The sequence below is a fragment of the Tachypleus tridentatus genome, unplaced genomic scaffold (assembly GCF_004210375.1).
Source record: "Tachypleus tridentatus isolate NWPU-2018 unplaced genomic scaffold, ASM421037v1 Hic_cluster_2, whole genome shotgun sequence".
In the NCBI taxonomy this organism is placed as follows: Eukaryota; Metazoa; Arthropoda; class Merostomata; order Xiphosura; family Limulidae; genus Tachypleus; species Tachypleus tridentatus.
The window spans coordinates 35,267,733-35,291,007 of NW_027467782.1; the positions used below are offsets into that span (position 1 = coordinate 35,267,733).

Below are 23,275 nucleotides of genomic sequence, written 5' to 3' on the forward strand. Positions count from 1 at the left end.
ATGAGTGTCTCTTTCTGTGTAAAAAGTGTTAAATTATAACGATTGTGTCTTGTCCTTTGTAAGAAGTGTCACATTAACACGAGTGTCTCCTGCTTATTGTTCCAAGTTTTCTATTAATGAGTTTTCTTGTTCTTTGTAACAAGTATTACATTAACACGAGTTCTCTTGTTCTTTGTAACAAATGTTATATTAACATGATTGTCTTGTTCTTTGTAACAAGTGTTACATTAACATGAGTGTCTCTAGTTCTTTGTAACAAGTGTTATATTAATACAAGTTCTTGTTCTTTGTAACACGTGTTAAATCAACATGAGTGTCTCTTGTTCTTTGTAACAAGTGTTACATTGAACATGATTGTCTCTTGTTCTTTGTAACAAGTGTTACATTAACATGAGTGTCTCTAGTTCTTTGTAACAAGTGTTATATTAATACGAGTTCTCTTTTCTTTGTAACAAGTGTTACATTAACATGAGAGTCTCTTGTACTTTGTAAAAAGTAACATGTTAATATAACACTTGTTACAAAGAACACGACACTCATGTTAATGTAACACTTGTTACAAAGAACAAAAGACAACTCATTTATGTAACACTTGTTACAAAGAACAAGAGACACTCATGTTAATTTAACACTTGTTACAAAAACAAAGAACAAGTTAATATAACACTTGTTACAAAGAACAAGAGACACTCGTGTTAATATAACACTTGTTACAAAGAACAAGAGAACTCGTGTTAATAGAACACTTGTTACAAAGAACAAGAACAAGACACTTCATGTTAATATAACACTTGTTACAAAGAACAAGAAACAATCATGTTACAAAAGACACTTAAATAAAACAAGACAAAGAACTCGTGAACTCGTGTAATGTAACCTAGTTACAAAGAACATGAGACATTCATATTAATGTAACACTTGTTATATTAACATCAGTGTCTCTTGTTCTTTGAAACATGTGTTAGATTAACATGATTGTTTCTTGTTCTTTGTAACAAGTGTTACATTAACATGAATGTCTCTTGTTCTTTCTAACAAGTGTTATAATAACAAGATTTCTCTTGTTCTTTGCAACAAGTGTTACATTAAGATGAATGTCTCTTGTTCTTTGTAACAAGTGTTATATTAAAACGATTTCTCTTGTTCTTTGCAATAAGTATTAACCTAATATTAGTGTCTCTTGTTCTTTGTAACAAGTGTAACATTAACATGAGTGTCTCTTTCTGTGTAAAAAGTGTTAAATTATAACGAGTGTGTCTTGTTCTTTGTAACAAGTGTCACATTAACACGAGTGTCTCCTGTTATTGTTCCAAGTTTTATTAATGAGTTTTCTTTGTTCTTTGTAACAAGTGTTACATTAACACGAGTTCTCTTGTTCTTTGTAACAAATGTTACATTAACATGAGTGTCTCTAGTTCTTTGTAACAAGTGTTATATTAATACGAGTTCTCTTGTTCTTTGTAACAAGTGTTACATTAACATGAGAGGCTCTTGTACTTTGTAACAAGTAACATGTTAATATAACACTTGTTACAAAGAACAAGACATTCATGTTAATGTAACACTTGTTACAAAAAACAAAGACACTCGTGTTAATGTAACACTTGTTACAATGAACAAGAGACACTCGTGTTAATGTAACACTTGTTACAAAGAACAAGAGACACTCATGTTAATGTAAAACTTATTACAAAGAAGAGAACTCGTGTTAATATAACACTTGTTACAAAGAACAAGAAACAATCATGTTATATTAACACTTGTTTCAAAGAACGAGAGAACTCGTGTTAATATAAACATGTTACAAGAACAAGAGACACTCATGTTTATGTAACACTTGTTACAAAAACAAGAAACAATGATGTTAATATAATACTTGTTTCAAAGAATAAGAGAACTCATGCTAATATAAAACTTGTTACAAAAAGAAGAGACAATAATCTTTATGTTACACTTCTTACAAACAAGAGACACTCATGTTAATATAACACTTGTTATAAAGAACAAGAGACCGTGTTTATGTAACACTTGTTAAAAACAACAAGAGACCTCATGTCAATGTAACACTTGTTACAAAGAACAAGAGAACTCGTGTTAATGAAACACTTTTATAAAGAACAATACACTCGTGTTAATTAAACACTTGTTAAAAAGAACAATACACTCGTGTTAATTTAACACTTGTTAAAAAGAACAATACACTCGTGTTAATTTAACACTTGTTAAAAAGAACAATACACTCGTGTTAATTTAACACTTGTTAAAAGAACAATACACTCGTGTTAATTTAACACTTGTTAAAAAGAACAATACACTCGTGTTAATTTAACACTTGTTAAAAAGAACAATACACTCGTGTTAATTTAACACTTGTTACAAAGAACAAGAAACAATCATGTTAATATAACACTTGTTACAAAGAACAAGAGAACTCGTGTTAATGAAACACTTTTATAAAGAACAATACACTCATGTTAATTAAACACTTGTTAAAAAAGAACAATACACTCTCGTGTTAATTTAACACTTGTTAAAAAAGAACAATACACTCGTGTTAATTTAACACTTGTTAAAAGAACAATACACTCGTGTTAATTTAACACTTGTTAAAAAAGAACAATACACTCGTGTTAATTTAACACTTGTTAAAAAAAACAATACACTCGTGTTAATTTAACACTTGTTACAAAGAACAAGAAACAATCATGTTAATATAACACTTGTTACAAAGAACAAGAGAACTCGTGTTTATGTAACCCTAGTTACAAAGAACATGAAACATTCAAATTAATGTAACAATTGTTATATTGACATCAGTGCCTCTTGTTCTTTGAAACGTGTTAGATTAACATGATTGTTTCTTGTTCTTTGTAACAAGTGTTACATTAACATCAATGTATCTTGTTCTTTCTAACAAGTGTTATAATAACAAGATGTCTCTTGTTCTTTGGAACAAGTGTTATATTAAAAGGATTTCTCTTGTTCTTTGCAATAAGTATTAAACTAATATTTGTGTCTCTTGTTCTTTGTAACAAGTGTTACATTGATATGATTGTTTCTTGTTCTTTGTAATAAGTGTTACATTAACATGAGTGTCTAGTTCTTTGTAACAAGTGTTATATTAATACGAGCTCTCTTGTTCTTTGTAACAAGTAACATGTTAAAATAACACTTGTTACAAGGAACACGACACTCATGTTAATGTAACACTTGTTACAAAGAACAAAAGACACTCACGTTTATGTAACACTTGTTACAAAGAACAAGAGGCACCGATGTTAATTTTACACTTGTTTCAAAGAACAAGAGAACTCGTATTAATGTAACACTTGTTACAAAGAACAAGAAGTCGTGTTAATATAACAGTTGCTAGAAAAAACAAGAGACAATGTGTTAATGTGACACTTGTTACAAAGAAGAAGACGCACTCATGATAATTTAAAACTTGTTACAAAAAAGGAAGACACTCGTGTTAATATAACACTTGTTACAAAGAACAAGAAACACTCACTTTATTATAACACTTGTTACAAAGAACAAGAAACAATCATGTTAATCAGACACGTTTCAAAGAACAAGAGGCACTGATGTCAATATAACAAGTGTTACATTAATGAGTGTCTCATGTTCTTTGTAACAAGGGTTACATAAACACGAGTTCTCTTGTTCTTTGTAACAAGTGCTTTATTAACGTAAGTGTTTCATGTTCTTTTTAAGAAGTGTTAGATTAACATGATTGTTTGTTGTACTTTGTAACAAGTGTTAGATTAACATGATTGTTTCTTGTACTTTGTAACAAGTGTTAGATTAACATGATTGTTTCTTGTACTTTGTAACAAGTGTTAGATTACCATGATTGTTTCTTGTTCTTTTTAAAAAGTGTTACATTAACACGTGTCTCTTGTTCTTTTTAACAAGTGTTACATTAACACGAGTGTCTCTTGTTCTTTTTAGCAATTGTTACATTAACACGAGTGTCTCTTGTTCTTTTTAACAAGTGTTACATTAACACGAGTGTCTCTTGTTCTTCGTAAAAAGTGTTATATTCACATGAGGTCTCTTGTTCTTTGTAACATGTGTTACATAAACATGAGTGTCTCTTGTTCTTTGTAACATGTGTTACATAAACATGAGTGTCTCTTGTTTTTTGTAACTAGTGTTATAATAACGTGAGTGTTTCATGTTCTTTGTAACAAGTGATGTATGAACATGATTGTTTCTTGTTCTTTGTAATAAGTGTTACATTAACATGAGTGTCTCTTGTTCTTTGTAACAAGTGTTACATAAAGATGATTGTCTCTTGTTCTTTGTAACAAGTGTTACATAAACATGATTGTCTCTTCTTTTTGTAACAAGTGTTACATAAACATGATTGTCTCTTCTTTTTGTAACAAGTGTTACATAAACATGATTGTCTCTTCTTTTTGTAACAAGTGTTACATAAACATGATTGTCTCTTCTTTTTGTAACAAGTGTTACATAAACATGATTGTCTCTTCTTTTTGTAACAAGTGTTACATAAACATGATTGTCTCTTCTTTTTTGTAACAAGTGTTACATAAACATGATTGTCTCTTCTTTTTTTGTAACAAGTGTTACATAAACATGATTGTCTCTTCTTTTTGTAACAAGTGTTACATAAACATGATTGTCTCTTCTTTTTGTAACAAGTGTTACATAAACATGATTGTCTCTTCTTTTTGTAACAAGCGTTACATAAACATGATTGTCTCTTCTTTTAGTAACAAGTGTTACATAAACACGAGTGTCTGTTGTTCTTCGTAACAAGTGTTATATTAACATGTCTCTTGTTCTTTGTAACATATGTTACATAAACATGAGTGTCTGTTGTTTTTTGTAACTAGTGTTACATTTTCATGAGTGTCTCTTGTTCTTTGTAACAAGTGTTACATAAACACGGTCTCTTGTTCTTTCTAACAAGTGTTATAAGGTGAGTGTTTCTCGTTCTTTCTAACAAGTGTTATAAGGTGAGTGTTTCTTGTTCTTTGTAACAAGTGTTACATTTTCATGAGTGTCTTGTTCTTTGTAACAAGTGTCACATTTTTATGAGTGTCTCTTGTTCTTTGTAACAAGTGTTATAATAAAGTGAGTGTTTCTTGTTCTTTGTAACAAGTGTTATATTAACATGATTGTTTATTGTTCTTTGTATCAAGTGATATATTAAAACGATTTCTCTTGTTCTTTGCAATAAGTGTTAAACTAAGATGAGTGTCTCTTGTTCTTTGTAACAAGTATTACATTAACACGAGTCCTCTTGTTCTTTGTAACAAGTGTTACATTAACATGAGAGTCTCTTGTACATTGTAACAAGTGTTATATAAACACGAGTTATCTTGTTCTTTGTAGCAAGTGTAATATAAACACGAGTTCTCTTGTTCTCTGTAACAAGTAACATGTTAATATAACACTTGTTACAAAGAACAAAAGACACTCAAGTTTATGTAACACTTGTTACAAAGAGGAAGAGACACTCATGTTAATGTAATACTTGTTACAAAGAACAAGAGAACTCGTGTTTATATTACACTTGCTACAAAGAACAAGAGACAATCATGTTAATGTAACACTTATTACAAAGAAGAGAACTAGTGTTAATGTAACACTTCTTATCAAGAACAAAAGACACTCATGTTAATGTAACACTTATTACAAAGAAGAGAACTCGTGTTAATATAACACTTGTTACAAAGAACAAGAGACAATCATGTTAATATAACACTTATTTCAAAGAACGAGAGAACTCGTGTTAATATAAACATGTTACAAAGAACAAGAGTCACTCATGTTTATGTAACACTTGTTAGAAAAAAACAAGAAACAATGATGTTAATATAACACTTGTTATAAAGAACAAGAGAACTCGCGTTTAAGTAACACTAGTTACAAAAAACAAGAGACACCCATGTTTATGTAACACATGTGACAAAGAACAAGAGACATGTTAATATAACACTTGTTACAAAGAACAAGAGAACTCATGTTAATGAAACACTTTTATAAAGAACAATAGAACTCGTGTTAATGAAACACTTGTTAAAAAGAACAAGAAACAATCATATTAATATAACACTTGTTGTATTGACATCAGTGTCTCTTGTTCTTTGAAACATGTGTTAGATTAACATGATTGTTTCTTGTTCTTTGTAACAAGTGTTACATTAACATGAATGTCTCTTGTTCTTTCTAACAAGTGTTATAATAACAAGATTTCTCTTCTTCTTTGAAACAAGTGTTAGATTAACATGACTGTTTTTTGTTCTTTGCAACAAGTGTTACATTAAGATGAATGTCTCTTGTTCTTTGTAACAAGTGTTATATTAAAACGATTTCTCTTCTTCTTTGCAATAAGTATTAACCTAATATTAGTGTCTCTTGTTCTTTGTAACAAGTGTAACATTAACATGAGTGTCTCTTTCTGTGTAAAAAAGTGTTAAATTATAACGAGTGTGTCTTGTTCTTTGTAACAAGTCACATTAACACGAGTTCTCTTGTTCTTTGTAACAAATGTTATATTAACATGATTGTCTTGTTCTTTGTAACAAGTGTTACATTAAGATGAATGTCTCTTGTTCTTTGTAACAAGTGTTATATTAAAACGATTTCTCTTGTTCTTTGCAATAAGTATTAACCTAATATTAGTGTCTCTTGTTCTTTGTAACAAGTGTAACATTAACATGAGTGTCTCTTTCTGTGTAAAAAGTGTTAAATTATAACGAGTGTGTCTTGTTCTTTGTAACAAATGTTATATTAACATGATTGTCTTGTTCTTTGTAACAAGTGTTACATTAACATGAGTGTCTCTAGTTCTTTGTAACACGTGTTATATCAACATGAGTGTCTCTTGTTCTTTGTAACAATTGTTACATTAACATGAATGTCTAGTTCTTTGTAACAAGTGTTATATTAATACGAGTTCTCTTGTTCTTTGTAACAAGTGTTACATTAACACGAGTCTTGATTCATCAAGAGGCCCATTACACCATGAGCAGAATAGGTGTAAGCTCAATACAATGGTAAGGAGAAAGATAACTTAAACAACATCAAATTACATACACACACACACACACACACAGAACAAATTATAAATTCAAAAACATACTATGTCAAATACTGATTGAGGTGTTTAAGACTGTTAAGGGAAATTATAAACGTAACAGTTGTCTTTAACTAAGACAACTTTATTTTTCTAACAGGGTAGCTGACCCCTCAAAAGGATTGCTTTCAGATGTAGTACATGCAGTTAATCTGAGGAAGTTAAGGGGAAGACACATTACATATCTGAATAATAAGGGATGGCTTTTAGTGTTTTGTTATTATTTTAGGGTTTAGTACAGTGGATAGGACAGTCTCAACATACTGGTATATTCCTTGTTGTTTTTAAATTACATGCATTTATTTGTACACACAATATTTTTCTCTCTCCCCTAATTCAGGCTTTTCTTCAAACTAGTAGATAATTTTAACTTTCAAAAATATAAAATTCAAAGTTGAACCATGGTTACACAGTGTGTTAAGTTTTTACCATTCTTGTGAACACTTATGACAAAGACAGCACAACCCTTAGACAAAGAACTCGATACAGCATCCTAATTTTAAAAATTCTCCATAAAAAGAATTCAATATCATAATTTTATTAACACGCCTTACAACACAGAAATTTACCACCAAAGTACAGAACAACTATATAAACCCTATAATGAACACTTCAGAAACTTTTAACAAAGAAATGCAATAAAGAAAAACCCTTCCATAATGATTATACAAAATAAATTTTAACATAGCAGAAAATACAAATTTCAATCTCAATACAAAATGATTTAAATAATATACATTTAATGTATAGTTACAATGAAAAATAATGTTTAAGAATAATACATAAAACTGCAAACAATGAAATGCAAAATAACCCTTGAATAACAACTCATGACATAAGAGGAAGCTATTCTTTAGATGAACTAAAGATAGATAAATTAATAACTTCTTTTGCTCTATGACAAATGAAGAACAAATCAGCATTAGATCAAAAATTAAGCCTTTATACATTAAATAAAATTACTTCTAAAAAAAATTTAAAAGTATATATAAAATAACACTTAATAATACATACTAAACAAATTAATCTTTTGAAGAAATTCAGTACTAACATAATGATTATAATAAAAAAAATGTAGGGACATATGTACTGAAATTGGTATGTTTACATTATAAAACCAAATAAATCAAACCCACTAGCCAGCCACTGCAAATTATTTATACTTTAATCAATTACTCATTCTTAAATACCAAAAAACAATATATCAGAAGAGAAAAAGCAAATAATAAAAAGAGAAAATACCACGATGCTTATATATCACTCAATTAAATATATATATACACACATACATGGAGTGAACAAAAGAAGTTGCCCCTTTTAAAATGTTAATTTTTTATGTCTTTTAATAAATAATAGAAAAATTTGTAAAAACTATGTTTTTAGAATGTGCTATTTTATCAAATATGATATCAAATCTTAATTTTTACATGGCTTTTGTAAATACCTGAACTTTTTATGATTTTTGTGACATTTTATCATAAGAAGTGATGTGCACCCTGCTACAGTTTCTTAGATATTCTTATTCCTAGTTGCCTACAATTGTTAAAATTAGGATTTAAGATCATATTTGAACAGATCTCATCAAGTGTGTTCTAAAAACGTACGTTTTAGATATTTTTCTGTTATCTAACAAAAGATATAACAAATTAAAAAAGGCAACTTTTTTTTGTCCACCTCCTGCACATGGGGAAAATTTATACTAACCTAAGCAGCAGAAATGAGGTCTAGCTTTCATCACTCACACTTCATATCCAACATCACACCCTCTATAGTGGCAGTGGATCACCACTTGGCTGCTATGGTGTCTCTTATTATTTCTCTAGCTCAGTCTAAAGTTTGGCTGGCTTAAGCCAGCTCTGTCAGCAGCTGGTAGTGTTACTGCAGTAGATATTTGCAGTTATACATGGTCCAAGATTTTGTGGATATTTCCTGACGTGCATACTTTAAAAAATTGAACTTGCATCACTGTCAGGACTATGGCAATGAATGTTGATGGTTTCATTTACAAGTCAGCCATCATCTGCAACTGATGCAATCTTCAGAACCTCTTGGTCACTGGCCTCATATTTAACACTGCCAGTAGTCCAGTGATCCCTTTGTTTATCTCTCTGTTGTTATTGATGACACTACTGACAATAAGATCTTCACAGTTTGTTGGCTACTAGCAACAATGATTCCAAAGGTGTTGTATTTGTTATTTGTGGTACTGAGATCTGGAAGACGTGTTTCTCTGCCACCCAACATTCAGCTGTCCTTTAGGACAACCTCAACTCTCACAGAGCTTCTCTGGCTTAGAGATATAGTGATATTTTGCACAGACCAATGCACGTACACTACTTGTAGCTCATTGTTTATAGACACATTATGATAAGACACTTAGGCAGAGGGTTCTTGATACTGAAGGGCCTATCATTCATCTTTCTTGATAACAATGTTTTGGAAGCTGACTGCCATGTCTGCACCACTGGTACAAAAATGGTGCTTAGCTAATCATTAGTGGATTCTGCCACTCTGTCCAATAAGGTGTAAGGCTCTTAGGTCTGCTTGGTCCCCAGACTTCAGAATCAGTTAGGTCTCGTAATCTGAGGGTCGCGGGTTCGCATCCGAGTCCCGCTAAACATGCTCGCTTATTCAGCCGTGGGGGCGTTATAATGGGATGGTCAATCCCACTTTTCGTTGGTAAAAGAGTAGCCCAAGAGTTAGTGGTGGGTGGTGATGACTAGCTGCCTTCCCTCTAGTCTTACACTGCTAAATTAGGGACGGCTAGCACAGATAGCCCTCGAGTAGCTTTGTGCGAAATTCCAAAAACAAACAAAAAACAAAGCTTTTTGTAGTCTGAATCCATCGCCTCACAGAGAAGAGAGAAAAGTCGAGACTAAAGTGGCCGAGACTTGATGAAATTTACTACTTCAATAACTTGATTCATAACAGACTGCAAATCTTTCAGTAAAGATTTGGAGGGAAGCACCTCTCTGTGAATCATGCAGTGAACAATCCTAATGTTTGGATTTTGTTGGTGCACCAGAATGACGAATCCCTTCTTTTTACCTTACATTGAAGAACAGCCATCGGTGCAAACGCTGACACAGTTATTCCAATGTAATTTGAAGAGCAAAATGTTTTCATTCACCAACTCGAAAATGTCTTAGCCTTTCCTGTACTTTTTAAATCTTTGCAAAATTAGTATTCGTTTACGATTTTCCATCTTTTATGAATCGAACAAAAGTCAGAACTTGAGATTTTCCACTAACGTCAGAAGATTCATCAACTTCAAGAGACCAGAGCAGAGACAATTCATCTTCAGGTGCTTCCAAGTGTTCGCAAACTTGATCCTTCAAATCCAACGATAAGTCTACAATTCTGAGTGAAATTGTGTCACTGGACAGTGGAACTTACTTAACCTTTTTGGCAGCATCCATTCCAAGCATAGTTTCAACAATGATTGCTAATGCTGGCACAATGACTGATTTGGCCTCCGTATGCGCTTTCTTGCGTTTTGCAAACAAATGAAAAACCTTATAACTTGCAATCAATCCTTTTTCGAACAGCTTCATCTATTTCACAAGCTTCCTTCATCGCTCATGTTGTTGAACCACGAGATTCTCGAAGTAATCTTTTGGTCTATCCTTCACAGCTGAATGTTTTGTTTCCAAGTGTCTCTTCACTTTGCTAGGAACAAGCGCCTCGTTCGATAAAGCTGCATTGGAGAGTAGGCAGAATGGTAATTGAGAATGTTCCGATTCCAAAGCGATAAAACCGTATTCGATGTATTTGTTTTTGTACTTTCGTTTGATTCCTTGCTTTTGATTCAACACATTCTCCTTTGCAGCACCAGACTAAATTTTTTTTTTCATGGATAAATGATAAGCTAATTCATACACGATAAGCACGAAGTTCTGCAGTTGGTATAAAATTCCTACCTACAGAGTAGTAGCTGTAACTTACCGCATAATAAGAACTTGTTCCAGAAAGCAGTTTGATGCATCATTTATGACGTACGAAGCGCTTTTTATGCATAATAAAAATTCACTGTTAATTCATACCATTATAGTTAAAGGAAAAATGTGTTGGTTAAACATAGTAGCCTACTTTTTTCAAATTAATATAAATCAAACATAATTATGTGAATCATACATACTTACATTACAATTTTTGATGAAACCTTTTGTAGTCCATTTCTTAAGCTTTTTCTAATCACATTAGCCATCTTAAGCCTAATGTTTGGAAGAGCGTAAACTTAAAACTCAATAAATCACTAAATTAAAAATACAAAACTAAATAAAAGTTCTGGATTTTCAAAAACGTAAAAAGGATGGTAAAGCTTTTGATATTACCAAGAGTTTTCTGAATTTCTCGAATTTATGTTGTTATAGATAACTAAGAGTACATACGTTTAAATGATTCTTCCACAACGGTTAAAAACGTTCTATTTTGCTAAGCAATCGCAATTCAATATCTCAGAATAGAACAATGTGATGTAACCAATCAAATTCAGCTAGGAACAAGCGACACTTTACAAAAACGAAAAGAAAAATGAATATACTTTCTAAAATTAACAAATGTTTAAGTAATCCACTTTTTAACACATTTTTCATAATTCTTGCAACCATTTTATTTTTTATTAATTTTTCCAAAATTAATTCAAATAAAAAGTAGTTACGTTATATGCAATAAAACCTAAATGACAAGTTTGTTGTTCTTGTTGTTTTGAATTAAGCATAAAGCTACACAATAGGTTATCTAGGCTCAGCACACCACGGCTATTGAGAGCCGAATTTTAGCGTTGTAAGTCCACAAACATTCCGCTGAGCCACTGGGTAGCAAATGACAAGTAATTAGAAAAATGAATCAATAATGGCATGTTTAATTATTTTTAGGCCCGGCATGGCCAAATGCGTTAAGGCGTGCGACTCGTAATCCAAGGATCGCGGGTTCGCATCCCCATCGCGCCAAACATGCTCGCCCTTTCAGCCGTAGAGGCGTTATAATGTTACTTTCAATCCCACTATTTGTTGGTAAAAGAGTAGCCCAAGAATTGGCGGTGGGTGGTGATGACTAGTTGCCTTCCCTCTAGTCTTACAGTGCTAAATTAGGGACGGCTAATTCGTGAAATCAAAGTATTTTGATGGCTAAAAATTATTATACCAAGATATTGAGTCTTACATTTACTAAAGAAGAACAAAGCAATTCTATAAAGATATAAGACGAAACCCCAATTTTCAATTTCTTTTTAAAAAAAAACATCGATGCAAAAAAATAGTAATAATGGACACTTCATAAAAAAGATATAATGTCAAACAAACAAATACATTAAAATTTTAGAAATAAATAACTTCACTTTTGTCATCCTGCAATTATTATGTGAAATACATAAGCAAATACCTAATTGGATTACCGAAACGATTCACTAAGAAACACATCGACATATATACTATAATCATACCAAATCCAGATATTCATTAAGAAACACATCAACATAATTATACCAAATCCAGGTATTCATTAAGAAACACATCAACATAATTATACCAAATCCAGGTATTCATTAAGAAACACATCAACATATGTATACCAAATCCAGGTATTTACTAAGAAACACATTGACCTCTATATTATAATCATACCATATCCAGGTATTCTGTAAGAAACACATCGACATCAATACTATAATCATACCAAATCCATCCACATATTTACTATAATAGTACCATATCCAGGTATTCACTGAGAAACACATTAACATAAATACTATAATCATATCAAACACATCGACATATATACTATAATCATACCAAATCCAGGTATTCACTTAGAAAATATCGACATAAATACACATCGACATATATACTATAATCATACCAAATCCAGGTATTCACTAAGAAACACATCGACATATACTATACTACCAAATCCAGGTATTCATCATCGACATAAATACCAATCATACCAAACACGCCGACATTTATACTATTATCATACCAAATCCATCCACATATTTACTATAATCATACCATATCCAGGTATTAACTGAGAAACACATCGACATATATACTATAATCATACCAAATCCAGGTATTAACTGAGAAACACATCGACATATATACTATAATCATACCAAATCCAGGTATTCACAAAGAAACACATGGACATATATACTATAATCATACCAAATCCAGGTATTCACAAAGAAACACATCGACATATATACTATAATCATACCAAATCCATCCACATATTTACTATAATCATACCAAATCCATCCACATATTTACTATAATCATACCATATCCAGGTATTAACTGAGAAACACATCGACATATATACTATAATCATACCAAATCCAGGTATTCACAAAGAAACACATCGACATATATACTATAATCATACCAAATCCATCCACATATTTACTATAATCATACCATATCCAGGTATTCACTGAGAAACACATTAACATAAATACTATAATCATACCAAACACATCGACATATATACTATAATCATACCAAACACATCGACATATATACTATAATCATACCAAATCCAGGTATTCACTTAGAAAAATATCGACATAAATACTATAATCATACCAAACACATCGACATATATACTATAATCATACCAAATCCAGGTATTCACTAAGAAACACATCGACATATATACTATAATCATACCAAATCCAGGTATTCACTAAGAAGCACATCGACATAAATACTATAATCATACCAAACACACCGACATTTATACTATAATCATACCAAATCCATCCACATATTTATTATAATCATACCATATCCAGGTATTAACTGAGAAACACATCGACATATATACTATAATCATACCAAATCCAGGTATTCACAAAGAAACACATCGACATATATACTATAATCATTCCAAATCCATCCACATATTTACTATAATCATACCATATCCAGGTATTAACTGAGAAACACATCGACATATATACTATAATCATACCAAATCCAGGTATTCACAAAGAAACACATCGACATATATACTATAATCATACCAAATCCATCCACATATTTACTATAATCATACCATATCCAGGTATTCACTGAGAAACACATTGACATATATACTATAATCATACCAAATCCATCCACATATTTACTATAATCATACCAAATCCAGGTATTCACTAAGAAATACATCGACATAAATACTATAATCATAGCAAATCCATCGACATATTAACTATAATCATACCATATCCAGGTATTCACTGAGAAACACATCGACATAAATACTATAATAATAGCAAATCCATCGACATATTAACTATAATCATACCATATCCAGGTATTCACTGAGAAACACATCGACATAAATACTATAATCATACCAAATCCAGGCATTCACTAAGAAACACATCGACATATATACTATAATTATACAAAATCCAAGTATTCAAATCAATATTTGTTTTTGTTTCGCTTGAGGCTATTTGAGGGCTATCTGCGCTTGTCGTCCCTAATTTAGTAATGTAAGAGTAGGTGGAAGACAGCTGATCATCAGTACCTACCGCTAATTTCCTGCGTTACTCTTTTAACAACGAATAGTGGGATTGACCGTTACGTTAAAACGCACCCACTTCTAAAAGAGCGAGCATGTTTGGTGCGACCAGGATTTTAACCCGCGACCCTTGGATTACAAGTCGAGTGCTTTAACCACATGGCCATGCCGGGCGAAAGTAATGAGAAGTACTTGTAGTTACTAAGGGTAATCTGAAACAAGTAACGTTGAGATGCTTGTTTCATATGGAGGATTATCACACAAAAATATATTATTCCTGGTAGGATTTTTCTTTACTAATTAAAATACTTTTTATTAGTGTTTTAAATAGAAAGTTCTACCGTTCATGATTTTTGGCTTAAAAAGATTACACGTTCGCCAGTGACGTAGCTAGGGAAGAGGGGGGGGGTCAAGGGTGTACATCTGTCCCCGGGCGCAGCGTCGGGGGTGGGGGCGCCAAATTGATGTTACATAATTAGGAATGAATTTCAGAATGAAATGTTTTCCCCTCTTAACCAAGTAATGTCCAGTGTCCTATATATGAGAGTTGCAACGTCATGTGTTGCCACAATTTGGTTGTGATTTGGTCACGTCATACCATAACGCTGTTATGAAATCGTCAAAATGCAGTCACTTCATAGCGAATAATCAACGTTGTTATGTAACATTGTGTGAACGTTGTGAAATGAACATTATATGCTGTAAATCAGTAATCAGAACGCACATTACACGAGTACTTCACCGAACAAAGTCGGTAAATTGTCTATTACTTGATCCAGTTTTGCAATGCTACCATGACCTCAGCGCCTTGTCCTTCGGGAGTAACCGAACGGCTATAACAGATAATTGACCCCTGCAAGTCTGACCAATGTTTCATGACCAATGCTGTCAGTGAACAAAGGTCATGGAGTGACATTATTCACTGGACTAAGAATGTAAGTTGAAATTCTTGATATGAGTATGCTCTCTTTGTACACACTCCCATTAAATGATCAAGAAAAAAGATGTTTAACATTACAGATATTAATTTTGAGGTAAAGAGGACTGGAAGGTTAAACACGAACCATCTAGTGGAAGAAGACTATTGTATTGTTTGAAATGGTAAGTGAGTTTACCAGTGATGAATATTAGTAGTCTGTTCTCTTTATTATACTTTTAAAATTAAACAATAAGTTATTCTCTTGTAAACACTCTTAAACTCCTATATTTTGTTTGTTTTAATTGATTTTTTTTACCTAGTGTTTTCCTAGCATCATTACAATATGTTACTGATTTGCATGTTTGTTTGTTGTTTCTCTTTATCATTTAGTACTGAAACTTATGTTAGTGAACTTTTTATTTGTCTTTCCTACAAGAAAACATCTCTTAAATAGCAATTTCTATAACTTTTTTAAGAAATAAAATTCATCCAATGTTTTAGGTAAAAATAAAATATCTTCTATTTCTAAACTATTTGGTTCAGAGACATCTCAAGAAATATTTCTAAAAACAGAGGGTTAAAGTCAGAAGCAATGAATTTGCCATTACAGGCAAGTGCTTACAATCAGATTCGATCATTTATAATATGTAAGACTCATTTAAGTCATATTGTAGATTTGCAGCTATATATACTACATAATAGTAAATGTTGGTCTGTTCTTTTACATTCTTAACCCTGCATTAGAATTTCACCCTGTATAAAACAGCTGCTCAAATAGGTACAGTAATCTGAAATTACACAAAGTCCATTATTTCAATGGCATTTACTGTATATGTATACTAAGAACAATACATCTCTTTGGTAACCTGCTGCTGATATTACCAGCAAGTGGCAACAAGTTAATCCCAATCACATTATGTCAGGGCTTACAGAATGTTATCAAGACTGCATAGATTTCTTTGAAGACCTGACTGACAATTGCCATATTTTATATCCAAGAAGCTGCTGTGGTAGTGACATTTTCCATTATTAAGCTACAAGGTAGGTATCTGGAGGTTTTAAATAAAGCTGCTGATAAACCTAGCAATTTTTATTAGAACTCATAATCAAGTGTTCTTCATAAACCCAATATAGGAGAACTAAAATTAATTTAGTACATCACTTCTTAGCTTGCAGCCTGAGCAAATATAATTATTGTCAGAAAACAACAAAATTATAAACCCTGTCATTTTGAAAATCCTTCAAAGGTAATGAGCACATTGTTTTTTTGTAACTTACAAGAGGGTAAAAATTGTAGATAATGGAAAAGTAATTAAAAGTTTTAATAACATTATAAAATCTAAAAAATTATCAAATGTTTATACCCTAGTATTTTAGTAGTATTAAAAAGGATAAACAAATTCTTGCTTTTATGACCTTGATGTTATGCACAAGAAACACTTTTATAGGGGTATAAAAACTGTTAATGCTGAGTTCCTTTAAATTTTTTCACGAGTAAAAATTACTGAAGACAACAATTGTATGAAAAGTTAACAAATGTTTGAAAACGTCTTGATATTACTATTTTTGACTACAATTTTCATGATAACAAAACACTGCATTTACATCTCAAAAGGTCCAAAATCAAATTCTATGACTACATGATGCACTAAACTCATACCTCACTGAATAACAAAATATACAACATGATCACTTCTGTTATGTTTTACCAGATAGGGATGATAATTAACACCTAAAGGCTATAATTACCTAATAAAGCAATGTAGTTAAACCCCACTATTTAATAAAGCATGTATCACAACCACTCAAAAAACATAGCTGATTATGACCAGAAAAAAAAATACATACCAGTACTGTTTGTACACTAAGTCCTGTCTAATGTGATAAAACATTGTACTGTAGCCAGCTGTGTTTTAATGTACAGAAAACCCACACAATGGCTCTCTATGGAGAGCATACGTCAGCTTCCACTTGATAAATCCACTACCACTGCTACATAGCCCATGAACACATTAGCAAATTTTTTATATGTACGGAATTTTTTCATCGTCTTGTGACTCCTAAAAATAACCCTCAAAGTTGATGATGAAAACATAATGATATGAGCTGTCTCAGATATATATTTTTTCAGCTTTACGAGATTCTAGATTGACCAAATGTTATTATTTTACATGAATAATAAATGTAAAAAGGTTCAATCATAAAGGAGAGATATTCTAATAAAATATAATAACTTTTAAATAGTTGTGTGAAAAAAAATAGAGAAAAATTACAAATAAACTTTAAGAATATAATATAACAAGTTAGAAACTTAAAATCTCCCTCTGAATGCATTAATTAATTTAAAAACTACATGTACTTTGGACTTCAAAGGTTTATTACATGCATTAATGATCTAATGATTTCATTCATATATAATTTCAGTCAGACAATACGGTAAGTGGATGGTAGATAATATTCTAGACATATCAGACAGAATGTGTTTGTTTTGTTATAGCAAAGCAACAACGGGCTATCTGCTGTGTCCACCAAGGGGAATCAAAACCCTGACTTTAGCATTATAAATTCAAAGACTTACCTCTGTCCTACTAGAGAACAGACAATGAACACTTGTATAACAGTTGTTATGGAGTGAATACCTTGTCTAAGTTAGCATTCACAAACTTCATATTATAAAAAACTGTTGTAATAACAAACTACTTACATCAATAGTATTCCAACCACTACTGTAGTTGTTGTATGCCAGTGAGCCTTATAAGCTATTAAATACAATGGTAGCCCACATCAAAATCTTATATCAATGTTAAAATAGCCTTCTTGTTTTCAAGTTATAAATTTCTCTAAAATAACGATTCCTAATTCTTTTAGCTTTTTTCACCTCAATCAAATACATTAGACTACTGAAGGTTTTTCAATGTGTGTAAATAATCATACTTAAATAATTTTAAACCTTTACACCACTATTATTTTCTAATGGGATTCAAAACATATAGTCTTCAAAAAAAGAAACGCAAAAGGCAGAATATAAGACATATTGTTAACAAGTTTATTCCGGGTAGTTCTGTGTGACATGTGTGAAACTTTGCACAGTCACTGCTGAACATCCAAAGTCTGCAAAGGCGAAGTCCACGCTCACTAGTTGAAGTTTAACGTCACTCAACGTCAATAACGAGTATGCCCCCCGTGAGCATCAAAAACTGTTTGGCATCTCCTGCCCATGGAAGCGATGAGATGACAAATCACATCCTGTGGAATGGCTGACCACTCAGCCTGCAAAGCTGCTGCAAGCTGAGGTAGAGTCTGCGATTGAGGTTGTCGCCGTCGCAGACGTCGGTCCAACTCGTCCCAAAGATGTTCGATGGGGCTTAAATGTGGTGATCTGGAGGGCCAGGGAAGAACGTTGATGTTGTGGTGTCTCAAGAAGACAGTGGTGAGTCGGGATGTGTGAGGACGGGCGTTGTCATGTTGAAAAACGTCATTGAAGTTCACCATGATGGGTTGCACATGGGGTTTTAGAATCTCGTCGACGTATCGTTGAGCCGTAAGATTCCCTCGAATGTGCAAAAGGACTGTTGAAGCAGTAGACGTCGCAGTGGTGGTCCTATCCCGAAGGTGACGTAACCGGATGTAGTGATCCTGTGCGGGCGTGGTCACACGAGGTCTGCCAGATCGTGGACGGTCACGAGTTGATCCATGTTGTTGGTGACGATTCCATAGCCTTTTGATGGTGCTATATTAATATAATAAAATAAATAAATTATATATTCAAACATCTAATACCGCCCTCTACATTCCGACACTCAGGTAGCTTTCGGTCAGTTACCTCTTTCTTTGTGAACCTGACGATGACCGAAGAAGGTCGAAACGTTCGCTCTTCTATGTAAAATATTTTCTCAACCCAAACGAGCCGTTTTTGCAGATCTCTCAAACAAATTTATTGGATACGCATGCGTTTTGGCGAAAATCCGATGTTTTCCTCCGTTTTCAAAGTGCACAACTTTTATTGTCATTTTGGTCTGACAATCAGTGCCTTAACACGTGTAACATCACATACTCTGAGCTTGTAACGTTATTACATATATTTCTCTTTAAAATAACAAAAATATCCCTTTTGCCTTTCTTTTTTTAAAGAGTATATTTATATATGGTGCCTTTGTTGTTAATGGCACAAAATGGCACAAAAAGCAGGTGTGAAAGAGCTGCAAGGTAAATTAAAAGTATGAAGAAAGAGAAAAGGAAGCACTGATTCATCTATTCCACTGGAGAGTGATGAAGATGAAATGCCTAGCAGTACTTCTGAGGATCCCATAGAGTTTGTGACACTGAATGAATGATGCAGATAATCCAAGAATTGAAGTGTAAAAGCAAGACATTGTTGTGGTGTTTCAACATGGCACAGGAGCAATGCCGATTCAATTTGGTATTGAATCCACAACAACATTAAACTTTCCAAATCAAGAAGTTCTATGAAAAGCATCAAGTTTCAGTGCTCTTAAAAAGAACAGTTGATTGCTTGCATTCTGCATGGCAGGATTAAGGATTCTTTGCACTACATTACTTCCAAGAGATCGAGATGATCTTATGAACATGACTGGAAATACAATTAAATCTGACGATACAAAATTTTTCTCATATGCCAATAATATGCAACAAATTTTGCCAGAGAAAGTTTGTCTCACTTTGACTATCTGATTTAGATTTATATTGCTCAGCGTAAGGCCAGATCAAAAAATAACTTATTGTTGCAAGATTCATGGTTAAATTTCAAAATGTCTTACTCAGAATGAAATACAATTGTATACCTATGAGAATTGATTACATCAGTTTGTTTCATGCAAAGTATTCAATTAATTTTATGAAAATAATCAAGATGTGAACTGCCTCTAAAAAGATTAATTTTTGATTACTGAATATTGAAGATAGCAATAATTGGACACACAAGTTGATTATTTTCATAAATAAAATGACATAAAGAAGACAGCTTTCTGTCTGCCTTAGAAATTTCCATGCTACTTGTGAAGTTCTGCTGATTGTGTGAGTAACTAATTTCCTCACACAGATCATGTAGTAATGATGGATTATCGTCATGTTGACTAATTGTTTTTTCAATTACATTGTTATGCTTCTTGTTTGGTGATATTGTTTTGTCTGGTGCACATGAGATGGTGTGTAAGGCAAAGATGAGACTGTTTCTTGTTTCTGTTTTTTAATAGTGTTCTTTGGCTAGTGTATGAAATCTGTTTTTGAAATAACCAAATACTTTGTTGAGGTCAGAAAATGACTGATTTGGGGTATATTCAGTGGTGATGCACACCAACACACACACTCACACACACACACACATCCTAAATAGATCAGATGTATTTAAGTTGGGTCTGGTAAAGGCAAATTCTGGGTGTTATTTGTCTCATTTTACTACATTAATATCATGCTGAAAAGGTGTGGTCAGTTCTTATAAACTTCATGAGAAGACAGTGCATTAGCATTCAAAATATTAGTCCAACCAGGTATCCAAGGCTACCTTAACTTTTACCAGTGTTTGAAACTGCAAAATTTTGTGATGGCCTTTTAACATGTCTTTAATACTTTGTAATTTCATAATTATCATCAACATTGTCTGCAGGAAAGTAGGAAGAAAAACAGTATGAAAGGCTTTGTAAAATAATACTTCCATATAGTTATCTTGAAAGTATTGCATTAAAGTCAAATTCATAAAGTGTAGTTTTTATCTTAACAGCTGTCACATTTTCTTTATTTTTAATGAACATATATTAGATAATATGTTTTGAATATTTTAAAACTCTAATTATCTTTGTAATGCATAATTTGTTTACTTAATCAATGAAATAGTAAGCCATGTTTATTAAAGTTATTGATACAAAGGTTCAAACAAATTGTTGGTAGTAGAAGAGTAATCACACTCTACTCACATTACCTCAGGTAGATCAACAAGTAGGAAGGAATTTGTGGACCTGAACTTGACATTCAAATCTGTAATAACACAGAAAGGTAAATACTACTCTTTATATTATGAAATAGGTTTTTTTCTATCACCTTTCCTTGCTTGTGGAGAATGAAGTTAATGTTAGATAACACTGCACAACAAAGTTTTTACTTCTTAAACACTGTTGGGTGTTTCTTATAGATTTTTGGCTGCAAATCACGAAAATCACGTCCACATTTGCTCATTACGTACAGTTTCATTGAAATCTTCAGTTTTGCTACAATGTGAAAACAACATCAGGGCAACTGGAATTTGTCAATGCTTGCTGACTACTGTTGGACACTGCAACGTGATGCACAGGACATTGAATACAAACAAAAATCAGGAGCAAAACACTTTTAATTATGTTGAACTTAATAGCGTATTAGAAACATAAACGCAATTAAATAAGTTATTGCCAGTAAACAGTTAACTGTCTATTTCTCAAAGTTTCTACGTTATGAAGCAAAACCAAAACTATATTTGTGCATACCCACCAGATACCTGTCACAATCAGCAAAACCTTTTCAGGAAGCAAACAATTTAAAAAAATTGTTGTGCAGTATAATTTGTGTATGGAGTATAAAGGTTTATTATTTTATTTTTACCTAATACAAATGCTAGATTAGACAAGCTTTCCCATAAGTTATTTCTATGTAATTTGATAGAGAGTGTGAGCAAGAAATTCTGAAATTTGTATATTCCCATTGTTGTATGACTTTCAACATAACAAGTACATGATATGTATGTCAGGACAAATGGTTATACCAAAATAAAACTGAAAACAATGTTTTGACCTTCTTAGGTCATCTTCAGATTAACAAAGAAGGGGATTGCAACAGTTGTTCTGAAATACATTTTTACTTCAAGTTGGTTTCTTGTCATCACGAAATACATGATATATTGTTAATCACTTAACCTCTCCCTACATGTTGATATGGCATGTTTTTGTAAACATATAAATACAAAAATTTTGATTTTTTTTTCCCCATTATTGCTTTTGCTTGTTTTGAAGTGGTGTAAAATGAGCAGGAGAATATGTCAATGTGAGGTTTCATAGTACTAAAAAACATAGGATTTTATAGTTAACTGAAGACTTTTAAGAATTACTACATAAAATGTTATTAATACAGATAATCTTTGGATACGTCAATGATCTGGCTGTCTAAGTAGGTCATAAAGGTTTTTAAGATTTTATTTCTTAGAAATAGCAAATAACATAAATTGAATCTTTCAAACTGAGTTATTAAAGAAAAAGTTAAAATACTTTCCAGAATTATTATGGTTTTTATACCTTATGTATTATAAAGAAACTGAAATACATCATGATGTATTCTACCATATTAATATTGCTCTTGACATGTAGTCTTAAATGTGTTTAAAGATGGAACCTCTTTGCTTTCTACTTTTAGAGATACATTTCCCTGACATTGAAATCCTTACATAAGTTAGGAATTTTTTAGCATTAGTCATATATAAAATAATTTCTAAAGTGTGGAACATCAGGTTTACAATTTCACCCATTTAAAGTTCTAAATATTTATTTTTCATTATTTTTTAAGGTCTGGCACTAAAATTGTACTAATGTACAACTTGTAATTATAAATATTTATTCTTTATCAGTGAGAGTTAAATATTTGCTTTTGGAGTGGTTGAAAAGAAATAGTTTTATTGCATCTGAGTTCTGCAATTATAACACTTAGACATAAATCAGGTAGATAATTGT

General features: G+C 32.0%; 1 protein-coding gene and 1 long non-coding RNA gene across 5 annotated transcripts in view; one reads left to right on the top strand and one right to left on the bottom strand.

Annotated features, from left to right (window-relative positions):
- LOC143243381 (uncharacterized) overlaps positions 1–11,637 on the bottom strand; it is a 60,282-nt gene extending 48,645 nt beyond the window's left edge. Inside the window, exons 1-2 of the long non-coding RNA XR_013024390.1 lie at positions 11,506–11,637; positions 11,257–11,328 (exon numbers count right to left, since the gene is read on the bottom strand). This is a non-coding gene — a long non-coding RNA (uncharacterized LOC143243381). The remainder of the gene's footprint in view (positions 1–11,256; positions 11,329–11,505) is intronic.
- An 8,902-nt stretch (positions 11,638–20,539) lies between these two features.
- The window catches only part of LOC143242170 (uncharacterized), a 125,256-nt gene continuing 122,520 nt past the window's right edge, over positions 20,540–23,275 (top strand). For 2 of the 4 annotated variants that reach the window (XR_013022503.1, XR_013022502.1), the window contains exon 1: positions 20,540–21,575. The gene's annotated coding sequence lies outside the window, so the exon portion shown is untranslated. The remainder of the gene's footprint in view (positions 21,576–23,275) is intronic. The other 2 variants (XR_013022501.1, XM_076485500.1) reach the window with 2 other exon arrangements.